Genomic DNA, 14,570 nt, shown 5'->3' with positions numbered 1-14,570 from the left:
GAGTCAGCAGGACATAGGACAGGGTCAGCAGGGCAGAGGAAGAAGCGGCACTGGTGGGCACTGATGAGGAGGCATTGATGAAGCTGCACTAATATGCAGCACAGATGGGCACTGATAGGTGGCACTGATGGGCACTAATAGATGGCACTGATAGGTGGCACTGATGAGGAGGCTCTGTTGGGGCTGCTGGTGATCAGTGTGCTGATTATCAGTGTAGATGTCCCCTTTTACACTTCCTGGTGACCAGCTCTCTCCTCTCTTCATGTTTTGACAGCATGAGGAAAAGAATACCAATAGAGGGCAAGTGTGTTTATATCATGATCAGCTGTAATTGGCTCTTTACCCTGACCTGTGACCAGCTTTAACAGAGTGCACCACAGCAGACATGCAGTTCTGAGAGGACATCAATGGACAGCCTCCCAGAACTGGATGACCACACTGTAGCCATCATTCGGCTATAGTGTGGTTGCCTAGGGAAGGCGCGGCCCCCCTGGAAAATGCAGGCCAAGGAAAATGCCTTGTTTGCCTTGTGGTAGATATGCCCCTGCAAACAAATACTAGGGCTAATTTAGACAGGAGCCAATTAAGAAGCCTACATGTCTTTGAAGTATAGGAGGAAACCCAGGCACAGGGTGAAAACACAAGCTTCATTTTAAGTGTGGGAGCCATGTCTTGATTACAGTTTACCTACCCTGAATTCTTCAAGCCTAACCTATTTTAAATATCCATACCTCTGGGTTGTCATTTAAACCTGTGGGGTCTATACCTCCCTCTACCCCTCTTGGTTCCTCCCCATTCCAGTTGTTCTTGCCCCCACCCCCCCTTCTCCTTTCTCTCCTCTTCCTTAGTCTGTTTCTATGTAAATGTTCTCACTTTTCTTCCATGCTTTGTTCTGAGGCACTTATCAAGAGATCTCCCCTGAGAATTGGCTATTGTTAATATTTTAGTTATTTCTTGATCATACCTTTATTTGAAGACAATTTTCTATGCTTGGTAGTCCCTGTGTGGGCATGCTGTCTTCTGTTACCTTATTTAAAAAATCCAATAAAAGACTTGAAAAGAGGAATAAGTTCGAAAACCAGACAAAAATATTTTTGCTGGATTAGAATTGTCTGGTTTTCCTTTTTCCATTACATATGATGGAAGCCTTAAGCATCACTTTACAGCCAACACTATGACAACATTATATGCTTTGCTACTTGTACTGTACATAGAAAGAAAAAAGAACTTTCAATATTATTTACAAATGACAAACAATCACCATTTACCAGATATTTACATATCATTTTTTAATATTTAGCATACATAAATAGTATAAACATTTTATTCATTCACTTAAACGGGACAAGTTTCAGGGCTGGCTACCTAAATGATGTGTATAGCCAGATTTTCTGGCATACAAGTTAGGTCCATGCCAATAGGTTGCGCTAGTGGATGAGTGGGCAGCCAGCATCTTGTATTGGATTTGCAACCACCATTTTTTTTATATTAAACTTTATTGTGTTTTTCCAATCGTAGAAAAATAACACAGAACTCGTGGAGTCCAACCACGATTTAAATACTTCTTTCTATTTAATAGTAAATACCCACACTGATCTTGCTGTCGCTGGGTGAGGCACACTTCTTTATTGCTAATGCAAAGCGGTTGAAGCTGCAAGGAGAAAAAAATATTGTTAAAGGGGCATACAGATATGGTATGTGTTAATTGGTGGGGCTTCAAGTTTTCCATGCCTATAACCTACTGAGATGCAAGCCGACTTTGTGCAAAAGGCGACCTGCACAGTAGGATTTTATTACATCAAATTTACTGTGAGACATTTCAACATGTAAATAAAACAGTAACAATAAAATAACTTAAAAGATAGAAGCAAAGGGTGCCTTTAAATGTAAAATGTATGTGATAAAAAGATACAAAATTGAAGTCAGCTAGAGTAAAATTTAATATCAGTTGTCTGTGCTACTGTCATTAGTGTAATATAATCTAATACCAACTTTAAGAAATAATTGTACACCGTACATTAACCTGCTGTGCATACACTCAGCAGTAGGCAGAATTGTCCATGGTAACGCACCTCAGGTAGCTATGAAAAACCTTTAATTATTAAGATGAAATATCCTAATTGTAGAATATTCTATATAAAACAGAACAAAAGGGATATCATCCTGAATTCAGTCATAGAAGGCAGGAAATTATACTCACGATGCCAGAAAATGTTTTTAATCATTAGTCCCTTACGCCTTTTTGTCAGATATGATTAGAAATTATCTTGCATTTATAGAGCCATGCAGAATACCTTGTGGAGGCTTTTAATACTTTTAAGATCCAAATTACTGCAGCACTCATAGGAATGCTATGTCTATTGAATGTTTGCTGAAATTCCACTTATACTTGTCTTGACCCCACTAATGCACATTGATCATGTGAATAGATTAGTCTTGTTACCATAAAATGCCACTTTGAGTTTCTGACACTTAATTGCACTTATAATTAAAAATGAACTGTTTTTTACCTGTATGAAACCTGGATGAAAATGTGGAGAGACATTTTTAAAGCTGATATAAAAAGTGCAATCCAATGTAGCTCTGTATTTATCAATTCTTGAGGGATCAGGAAGGAATTTTTTCCCTTGCCGGAGCAAATTGGATCATGCTTTATTGGGTGGTTTCTTGCCTTCCTTAGGATCAAAAGTGGGTAAGGGATTGTATATATAGAACTGTGTGTATATATGTATATATATATATATACACACACACACACACACACACATACACATACACACATACACACACACATATAAATATATGTATGTATATATTCGCCAGCACACCAAGGATCCCCAAATGTCATCCAAAAGCTATTATTGCAGAAAGTTCGCATCAAGGACAGGTTTGACAAACATGCCAAACCACAACCCCCCCCCCCCCAAGACGTATGTGCATTATATGTCAGCAAACCCCCCCCCCCCCCCCCCCCCACAAAAACACTGAGCTGCATGCCTAACACATATGCATAATTTCCTCCTTCCAGTAAAAACCTGCCCCAACACTAAAATCCCCCAACCCTGCACAAATCTTTGCACCCCCATCCCCCAAATTCCCCCAGCTCAAATGTCCACCCCCCCAAAAAAATTCTCCCCTCCTAGCACAAATCCTCTACCCCTATGTCCCCTTCTAGTACACATCTTCCCCACCCCACTTTAAATCCCCCCTCCCAGCATAAATTCCCCCAAAACCCTCCCAGCACGAATCTTCTTCCCCTCCCATGCCCCCAGCACAAATGCCCCTAAATCCCCACTCTTAGCACCCCGCCCCTAATGTCCCCTACTAGAACAATACTTACCCCCTGTCGCCTCCCAAATTCCCCCTTTCAACACAAATACCCTCCCCCCAATCTTCTTGTGTCACCCCCCTACCTCAAATGATACCACAGTACCCAGGGCAGCTGCCCCTCCTGCTCAACCCTTGTGTCTGCCCTGGTCCAATCTCACACAAAGTTCTGTGTTTACAAAAACACAGAACTCTCTTTAGTGTAAAGAATAATCTGGCTGTTTACACATTGTTAGGCACATAGTTAACCCCTTGATTGCCTGTAGATGTTAACCCCTTCCCAGCCAAAGAATATACATGTACTGTAGATGCCACTTTCGCACAAACCAATTCATATACACTTATTGGGATTTTTTTTTTTTTTTTACCGAAGACACAAAGCAGAATACGTTTTGGTCTAAATTAATGAAGAAATTTGACTTTTTTTTAATATATTTTTTATAACAGGAAGTATAAATATATATATATATATATATATATATATATATATATATATATATATATATACCGTATATACTCGAGTATAAGCCGACCCGAGTATAAGCCGAGGCCCCTACTTTTACCACAAAAAGATGGGAAAAAATCAATGACTCGAGTATAAGCCTAGGGTGAGAATGCAGGGCGGCGGGCATGGTGCAGGAGAATGCAGGGTACTGGCATGGTACAGGAGAATGCAGGGTACTGGCATGGTACAGGAGAATGCAGGGTACTGGCATGGTACAAGAGGATCCGGGGTTGTGGGCATACTACAGGAGATGCAGTGCTTTTAGGCATGGTACAGGTGGACCATGCCCGCAGCACTGCACCCCTTGTAGTATGCCCACAGCCCTGCATAATGGCAGGTAGTGTCACTTACCTGTTCCAGAGGCGCCTTCATTTTAAAAATGGCGCCGCCCGAGGCCGACACGTCATTGTGCACGCACCGCCGCTGCTCGTATACTTTCGGCTATTCCCGGCCTCTCTCGAGCTGCGGCGGCGCGTGCGCGGTGACATGTATGCGCCGGGCGGCGCCATTTTTAAAGCTTAAACACGTCGGAGCGGGCAGGGACTTTTTTTTTTTCTTGACTCGAGTATAAGCCGAGGGGGACTTTTCAGCACAAACAAAATGTGCTGAAAAACTCGGCTTATACTCGAGTATATACGGTATATTTTTTTTTTCAAAAAATTTGAAATGATATAATAAAAAATGAAAAAACCCAGTGGTCATCAAACACCACCAAAAGAAAGCTCTATTTGTGTGATAAAAAATCATCTAAATTTCATATGGGTACAGTGTAGCATGACCGCGCAATTGCCAGTTAACCACTTAAGCCCCGGAAGATTTTACCCCCTTCCTGACCAGGGCCTATTTTGCGATTCGGCACTGCGTGATTTTAACGGACAATTGCGCGGTCATGCGATGCTGTACCCAAATTAAATTGACGTCATTTTTTTTCCCACAAACAGAGCTTTCTTTTGGTGGTATTTGATCACCTGTGTGATTTTATGATCATGCGCTATAAACAAAAAAAATGTGACAATTTTGCAAAAATAACAATATTTTTCAAATTTTTTTATATAAAATTCCCCCCCCAAAAAATTAAAAAAGCAGAATGTTTTAACATTTTAGGCCAATTTGTTTTCTGCTACATATGTTAGGTAAAAAAAATTGCAAAAAGGGTATTTTGATTGGTTTGCGCAAAAGTTATTGCGTTTACTAACTAAGGGAAAGATTTTTGTCATTTTTGTTGTTTTTTTTTTAACGAGTAATGGCGGCGATCTGCAATTTTTTTTTGTGGGACTGCGATATTGCGGCAGACAGATCGGACCCTTGACTGACATTTTTGACACTTTTGGTGTTACCAGTGACATTGCTACAGTAATCAGTGCTATACATATGCACTGTTACTGTAAAAATGACACTGGCAGTGAAGGGGTTAACTTTATTTGAGAGGAAGGGGTTATGTGTGTTTATTACTGTGATTGGATGTGGCTTGTGGTGTAACAGCACAGATCAACAGTCCTACATAGCAGGACCGTATGATCTGTGCTGTTACACAGGGGAGAATGACAGGCGGTTTTATTTACATCAGCCTCCTGCCTTTCTCCCTCTGTAACCGACGATCGCGGTGTTGGGTCCGCCGGTCACTCGTGCAGGGGGGTCTGTGAGCGAGCGGGAGCGCGCCTCCAGCGGCGCGCGCTTGCTCCCTACACCCTCACAGGCTAGCGACGTAGACCTACGTCGCTTTGCCTGTGAGGGGCTGACTGCCGACGTAAATCGGCAAGTGGTTAAAATAGCTCAGTGCTGAAAAGCAAAAAATGCTCTGGTCATGAAGGGGGTAAAATCATTCGGAGGTCAAGTGATTAATGCATCCTTAAATTTAGCTTGTGTTTAAAGGCAAGCAATGTAAGCAATCCAATTTTATTTGGTATTAGCCTCTTGCAGTGTCCTGTATATAGGGGCCCAGATAGGGTGAGGGAGTTGTGCTTGAGTGCAATGAAAATGCTGAAAGGAAAAAAGAGCAGAGTGACAAGAATGTGAGTTCTATGAGGTTCCAAATTGGTCAGGTTTTATATTTTATTAGGTGTTAAATCTTTGGTTATATATAATAAAAATACTATTATTGTTATTTATTTCTGACCTGATATCAATTATTGGGGATTGCTAGCTCTCTTGAGGATTTATTTTGAATATAATTAATTTTATTTTATTAATTTCCATTCAATTCCATTTAAGTACGGTAAGTGCATTTCTTTACCTACCAATAAATTGATACAGTTTTACACTATGGAGGTTCATTATTTCTTTCATGGGGAGTGATGTTGACCATAGTGAGTGAAGGTGGATGTGGAGGTTTACTTGGTGTTCACTAACCCTTTGGATCCATACAATTCATGATGTTTCCTATCCCAGAGGCCCCGGCTTGGTTATGCCACAAGCGTTGATGACCTTGTAGGTCACAATTTTCTGGTAAGAGGCCATTTAGCTTGGTGGAGGAATCACTTTTTGTGGTGAAGGCTTTTTATCACAGAAAAATGATACAGCTGCACAGCTGCATTGCGGCTTAATTACCTGTTTCGACATAATCACTGGTGTTTTTCATTTATACTGGTTTATGGATTTTTTTCACATTATGGTCAATTTTCATAATTTGGACATTTATTATTAATGATGAGTTATTGATTTCTGTCACATTATACAGCGCAACTTTTTTATAATTAAGAATGTGTGTTAATCGGTCTACTGCTTCTCCTTTCACTGTCCAGTCACAGGCTAGGGAGGGATCTATAAAAGTAAAAGGAGCTGCAGCAGAAAAAAAGTAGGTCTCCTGAGTTAAAGTGGTAGTAAACTGTAAAAAAAATGAAAAAAATCTTCCTCCTGCAGGTTAAAAGTATAATGTGCTAGCATGCATCACATACTAATGCATTATGAAAGACTTATCTTAAAACAAAGCCCTCCAGTGCGCTGTCCCCTCTGACAGGGCTTCTATCTTCACCTGGTCTTCCTTCCAGGTTTGCAGGCTCTGGCCATTTAAATGGCTGAGCTGCAATGGCGTCACTTCCACACCTTATTATAAGTTTACCTGTAGGTAATAGGTATACATAAAAAAAAGTAGACTTTACTACCACTTTAACAGGTTCCTGAACACCCGCCGCACATTTACTGTGGCAGCCTGGCTCTCCTGCTCGAACCCTATGTCAGTCGCGCATGTGTTGCTGGGGGGCTGGTGCGCGTCAGCAGTGGTGTGCTCCCGCCCCCACTGGGTAGCAGGGATGCTGATCCACGGGGCCAGTGGCCGCAATTGCCTGTCGAGCTCCAGCGATTGATCCCCACTGAGAGCGAAGAATGCTCAGCTGTTGTAAACACAGCTGACCGTTATTCTTTCTGAAATGATCACAGAGCGCTTGTGATCCTTCTATATAGGATCACAGGTCTCTATGGTCATTTCACAAGTACACCCCCCCCCCCCCAAAGTTAGAAAACACTCCCCAAGTTTACACTTAACACTTTGATCACCACTGTGTTAACTCCTTCCCTGCCAGTGTCATTATTACAGTAACAGTGCATATTTTTAGCACTGATTACTGTAGTAATGTCACTGGTACCAGTGTCAAAAATGTCAGTTAGGGGTCCGATCTGTCCTCCGCAATGTCACAGTCCTGCTAAAAATCACAGATCGCTGCCATTACTAGTAAAAAAATTAATTAATAAATAAAAATGACATAAATCTTTCCCCTAGTTTGTAGGCGCGATAACTTTTGCGCAAACAAATCAAAATACGCTTTTGCTATTTTTTTTTTTTACCAAAAATATGTGGCAGAATACAAATTGGCCTAAAAGGATGAAAGATTTTGATTTTTAATTTTTTTTTTTTTGGGAATGTTATATAGCAGAATGTGGAAAAAATAATGTTTTTTTCAGAATTGTCGCTCTTTTTTTGTTTATAGCACAAAAAAATAAAAATCGCACAGGTGATCAAATACCACCAAAAGAAGGCTCTATTTGTGGGGAAAAAGAGGACATAAATTTTATTTGGGTACATCGTCGCACAACAGCGCAATTTTTTATTAAAATAACGCAGTGCCGAATCGCAAAATAGGGCCTGGTCATTAAGGGGGGAAATCCTGCCAGTCCAGAACTGGTTAAGTAAATATCAGGGCTGAATGGACAGAAATACACATTCTTTTGGCAGGTAGAACAACCACCATATTTCTATTTTATCTATTTGTTTAGCTGTTTTCATGAAGTTCGGCTTTCAAAATAAATAGATAAATTAAAAATCTCCAGAGTAATTTTGCACTTTCAGTTAAAAAAAAAAATGGAAATGCCTCACTTACAGCTGCTACAGACAAATATTCAATCAAACTAAAGTGGTGGGGCTGCGCAGCATCTGAACTCTGCTATTTTACTGAAAGTGTATTTCCATTTTTGCAGCCAAATTGTGATAACACTTACTTTATATTTGTAACATGTCCCCATTTACATATCATAACTAAAAAAATATAAAAAAAATGCTGCTTTCTATTTTACTCTTTTAAAATCCTCTCTAGCCTTCCTCTTTTCTATGCTATAGTGAGGGCTGTGGAGTTACATATGTTTACCATAATTAATCCTGTCGGTAATGTGCTGGCAAACATCATCATCAGTTGTAACCTGGATGTGCACACTGTCATAGGGTTAAAGATCTCAAGGCATGATTTGTACATTGTATGTTAATGTAAAAATGTAAAAAAAAAAATAAATAAATAAATTATATATATATATACACACATACACAGTATCTCACAAAAGTGAGTACACCCCTCACATTTTTGTAAATCTTTTATTATATCTTTTCATGTGACAACACTGAAGAAATGACACTTTGCTACAATGTAAAGTAGGGAGTGTACAGCTTAAATAACAGTGTCGATTTGCTGTCCCCTCAAAATAACTCAACACACAGCCATTATTGTCTAAACCACTGGCAACAAAAGTGAGTACACCCCTAAGTGGCAATGTCCAAATTGGGCCCAAAGTGTCAATGTTTTGTGTGACCACTATTATTTTCCAGCACTGCCTTAACCCTCTTGGGCATGGAGTTCACCAGAACTTCACAGGTTGCCACTGGAGTCCTCTTCCACTATTCCATGATGACATTACGGAGCTGGTGGATGTTAGAGACCTTGCGCTCTCCACCTTCCATTTGAGGATGCCCCACAGATGCTCAATAGGGTTTAGGTGTGGAGACATGCTTGGCCAGTCCATCAGCTTTACTCTCAGCTTCTTTATCAAGGCAGTGGTCATCTTGGAGGTGTGTTTGGGGTCGTTATCCCACCACCATGCTTTACTGTAGGCAAGACACACTTGTCTTTGTACTTCTCACCTAGTTGCTGGCACACACGCTTGACACCATCTGAACCAAATAAGTTTATCTTGGTCTCATCAGACCACAGGACATGGTTCCAGTAATCCATGTCCTTAGTCTGCTTGTCTTCAGCAAACTGTTTGTGGGCTTTCTTGTGAATCATCTTGGAAGAGGCTTCCTTCTGGGACGACAGTCATGCAGACCAATTTGATGCAGTTTGCGGTGTATGGCCTGAGCACTGACAGGCTGACCCCCGCCCCTTTAACCTCTGCGGCAATGCTTGCAGCACTCATATGTCTATTTCCCAAAGACAATCTCTGGATATGACGTTGAGCACGTGCACTCATCTTCTTTGGTCAACCTTGGCGAGGCCTGTTGTGAGTAAAACCGCTGTATGGTCTTGGTCACTGTGCTGCAGCTCAGTTTCAGGGTCTTGGCACTCTTCTCACAGCCTAGGCCATCTTTATGTAGAGCAACAATTCTTTTTTTCAGATCCTCAGAGAGTTCTTTGCCATGAGGTGCCATGTTGAACTTCCAGTGACCAGTATGAGAGATTGAGAGCGATAACATCAAATTTAACACGCTTGCTTCCCATTCACACCTGCGACCTTGGAACACTAACGAGTCACATGACACCGGGGAGGGAAAATGGCTAATAGGGCCCAATTTGGACATTTTCACTTAGGGATGTACTTACTTTTGTTGCCAGCAGTTTAGACATTAATGGCTGTGTGTTGAGTTATTTTGAGGGGACAGCAAATTTACACTGTTATACAAGCTGTACACTCATTATTATACATTGTGGAAAAGTGTCATTTCTTCAGTGTTGTCACACGCAAAGATATAATAAAATACTTACAAAAATGTGAGGGGTGTACTCACTTTTGATACTTTTAGATACTACATATATACAGTATATATATATATATATATATATATATATACATCCCTCAATCTGTCCCCTAATTGCACCTTAAAAGTTATTATAAACAAAAGAAGGTTCCTTGAAAGGGAAGGAACATTTTTGTTAAAATTATTTGTAAGTATTCTGGGCTCCATTCACAAAAGGAGCTTGCATGCAATATTTAGCTGTCCGGACAGGTTTTGTCGAAATATCAGATGCAATCCTGTAACTGTCAATTCACTATACTGCTCTGCTGTATTTACCGCAAAACGCTGCTAACACTCAGAAAATACCGCATGCACAGGCTTTAAACTCAGATCACAGAAGAAAATAAATAATTAAATGCATGCAGTAAATAAGTAGTGGTCCAGGCATGAGGTATATGTGGAATTTGTACTGGTTGTTAAGGAGCGGGTGGCCGCCCACTCCTAAACAACCAGTAAACAACAACCGATGAGTCATCATCTGTCAGCAGGCAGCTGAAAGTAAAAAAAAACTTCTTCCGGTAATTAAAAAATGTGAACACAAAATGGCCTGGGATCTCCCCCAAATCCTTAAAAGGCCCTTCAGGTCTGGTATGTATTTTAAAGGAAAGCACCACGCAAACATTTTTAAAAAATGTAGTGGGATTCCCCCTTACATAGTTACATAGTTTGTGAGGCTGAAAAAAGACATCAGTCCATCCAGTTCAACCTATGATGTGTATGTGTGTGTTTGCTGTTAACCATACATTATATACCCCTGTATGTTGTGGTCTTTAAGGTGACTGTCTAATAGTTTTTTGAAACTATCGATGCTGCTGATACCACTGCTTGTGTAAGAGAATTCCACATCGTTACTGCTCTGACAGTAAAGAACCCCTTACGTAATTTAAGGTTAAACCGTTTTTCCTCTAGTTTTAGTGAGTGGCCACGTGTCTTATTGTATTCCCTTTCTCTGAAAAGTTTGTTCCTTATGCTAGGGTCATCCCCAGTACAGTATGTGTGAAATGATATCATATCCCCCCTCAAGCATCTCTTCTCCAGAGAGAATAAGTTCAATGCTTGTAGTCTTTCCTCATAGCCGAGATCCTCCATACCTCTAATTATTTTTGTTGCCCTTCTCAGGACTCTCTCCAGTTCCAGCACATTCTTTCTGAGGATCGGTGCCCAGAACTGGATGGAATACTCCAGATGTGGCCGGACCAGGGTCTTGAAGAGTGGGAGAATAATCTCTTTGTTTCTGAATCCATGCTGATTACTACTAATAATACCATTCTCATTACTAAAGTATATAGTCTCTTAACATCCCCTCCAAAATTTTGCAGACTACTGATGTTAGACTGACCGGCCTATAGTTACCCAGGATATATCTCGGCCCTTTCTTAAATATTGGTACCACATTGGCTTTTTTCCAATCAGCTGGCACCATACCCGTCTGTAGACTATCCTTAAAGATCAAGAATAATGGTCTGGCTATCACCTGGCTAAGCTCTTTAAGAACCCTCGGGTGCAAGCCATCCGGTCCCGGTGATTTATTTATGTTTAGTTTCTCTAGTTTAGTTCTAAGTCTATCCTCTGTTAGCCATGGGGGTACTTCTTGAGGTGTATTATTTAGTTCAGCATTACAAGCTGGGTTAGTGTAGCCCCCAAATTCTTTTGTGAAGAACTGAAGAGAAGAAATTATTTAACACTTTCACCTTCTCTCTGTCCTCTGTGGACAGATTCCCTTTGTCGTCTTTTATGGGGCCAATGTGTTCTGGCCTCGTTTTCTTACTATTTATATACTTAAAGAATTTCTTGGGATTTTTTTTACTCTCTTCCGCTATGTGTCTCTTGTGTTCTATTTTAGCCACCTTGATTTCGCCTTTTATTTCTTATTACACTCTTTGTAATGCTTGAATGCTGCCAATGACTACTTAGCCTTGTATTTTTTGAAGGCCTTTTCTTTAGTGTTACTATGCATTTTTATGTTGGAGTTTAACCACCCAGGGTTTAGTTTTGCTCTTTTAAATGTATTTCCCTTTGGGATGCACTGGCCAATCCCTTTGTTTAGTATGCTCTTGAAGCACTCCTATTTTTCCTCCTTGTTATTGTTCCCAGGGTTCTATCCCATTTGAAATTTTCTACCAAAGAGCGCAGTTTTGGGAAGTTGGCTCTTTTGAAATTCAGTATCCTTATATTACCCTTGTGTTTCCTGTTACTATGATTAATACTGAAACTTATTGATCTATGGTCACTGTTTCCTAAGTTGCCCCGTATTTCTGTATCCGTGAGCAAGTCTGTATTGTTGGTAATCAGTAGGTCTAGTACCGCATTGTTTCTTGTCGGTGCATTCACCATCTGACCCATAAAATTGTCCTGCAAAACATTTAGGAACTGGCGAGCCTTGGATGAATGCACGGTTCCTTCTGCCCAGTCTATATCTGGATATTTAAAGTCCCCCATTATAATGACATTTCCCATCTTTGCTGCCAGTCCAATCTGTGAGAGTAGGTCCGCCTCCCCCTCCTCCGTCTGGTTTAGGGGCCTATAGCATACACCCAATATTACTTCCCCCATAGTGCCTTCCCTTTGAAGTTCTACCCATAGGGATTCTACCTCGTCCATAGTTCCATTTTTAAAATCATCCCTCATATTTACCTGTACACTGTTCTTGTTATACAGACATACCCTTCCCCCTTTTTTACCTTCTCTATCTCTGCGATAAAGGGAATACCCCCGAATGGTCACCAGCCAATCATGAGAGCTGTCTAACCAAGTCTCTGTAATCCCCACAAAGTCTAAGTCCTCCTCATGCATCAGCAGCTCCAACTCTCCAATCTTGTTGGCCAGACTTCTAGCATTGGTATACAAACCTCGTAATTTTGTCGGGTTGCATACTATATTCTCATTCATGTTGTTTTCAGGCTGCTCTTGTGATTTTACCCTGTACCTACCTTGGATTTAGGAACTCTGAACACCCTACCACTAATGTCCCCATTTGTGCCCGCTGAACCTTGCTCCCTGCTGGCTAATTCTACAACTGTACCCTCCCTCCAATCACCTAGTTTAAAAGCCCCTCTAACTTGTTGGCCATCTTCGCACCCAGTACGGTTGCACCCTCCCCATTTAGGTGCAATCCATCCCCAATCCGTAGCCAACTGAGAAGTTGGCCCAGTTCTCCAGGAACCCGAAACCCTCCTTACTACACCGGTTCCTCAGCCACTTGTTAACTTCCCTAATCTCCCGCTGCCTCTCTGGTGTGGCTCGAGGTACAGGTAGTATTTCTGAAAATACTACCTTGTAGGTCCTACTCCTCAACTTAGCTCCTAAGTCCCCAAAATCATTTTTTAGGACTCTACATCTCCCTCTGCCTATGTCATTGGTACCCACATGTACCATGACAGCTGGGTCTTCCCCAGCCCCACCCAGTAATCTGTCCACTCGATCCGTGATGTGCTGAACCCGAGCACCCTGTAAACAACAGACAGTTCGGCACATACAGTCTTTGTGACAGATTGCCCCGTCTGTCCTTCTAATAATTGAGTGCTCTTGTCCTTCTAATAATTGAGTCCCCTCTGACAGTTCCTAAATAACTAAGGGGTGGGGGTCACCATCTGCCATCACCAAGTGACCCCGCCCGTTTGTGGCATCATCAGTCTGGGGCATGCTGTGTTAATGATGTCACAGGGGGCAGGGTCACCAGGATAAGGTTCTGGTATGTATTTTAGGGGGCCCCACACCATTTCTGTTTTTTCATTTTGGTGTGGGGTTCCCCTCAAAACTAATACCAGGCCCTTTGGGTCTGGTATGCATCGGAGCCCCCCATTTGGGCTGATTTTTTTTATTGCCGGCAATATTTTTTTTTTTTTCATTTTTTTATACAGCTGATGACTCACTTTTAAGGGCCACCCGCTTCTTAACAACTATGTTGTTTAGTGGATGTTAAGGACATGGGGAGCCACCCACACCTTAAAGTGGAGCTCCACCCAAAAGGGGAAGCTCCGCTTTTTTGCACCCTAATCCCCCCCCTCTACTGCCAAATTTAACACTTTTTTGGGGGGGGGTTGAGTACTTGTTTTTTGACAGGTACCTGCTTCCACTTTCTTGTAAGATTGCCCCTCCTCCTTCCCCCCACTGCCCCCTGGGACCCATGTGTGTCCCAGAAGATGGTGGGACCATTCAGAAAGCACAGCACAACTCGCGCATGCGTAGTTTAAAAGTGTCTGGGAAGCTGAAGGTTTCCCTTACTTGCAATGCCGGCACCTGCTTGATGGACAAATCGGCTTGGGGTATTGACATTGTAGGATCCCTGGACAGGTAAGAGTTCTCATATTAAAAGTCAGCAGCTACAGTATTTATAGTTGCTGACCTTTAATTTTTTTTTACCCCAGGCTGGAACCCCACCTTAACAATGCATTTTTATTAATGTTAATAAATACGCCGGCTACTGCCAGCCGTTAAATTACTGCATGTTTTCACTACTAAAATTATGAATTCTTAAGAAAAAGTGTGTAGCGCCAAAAGTAAATGAAATACAATGAAATGTGA

Source organism: Pelophylax lessonae, assembly GCF_965119305.1.
Source record: "Pelophylax lessonae genome assembly, chromosome: 1".
Lineage (NCBI taxonomy): Eukaryota > Metazoa > Chordata > Amphibia > Anura > Ranidae > Pelophylax > Pelophylax lessonae.
The sequence above is the reverse complement of the archived record's forward strand: the minus strand, read 5'-3'. Positions refer to the sequence as shown.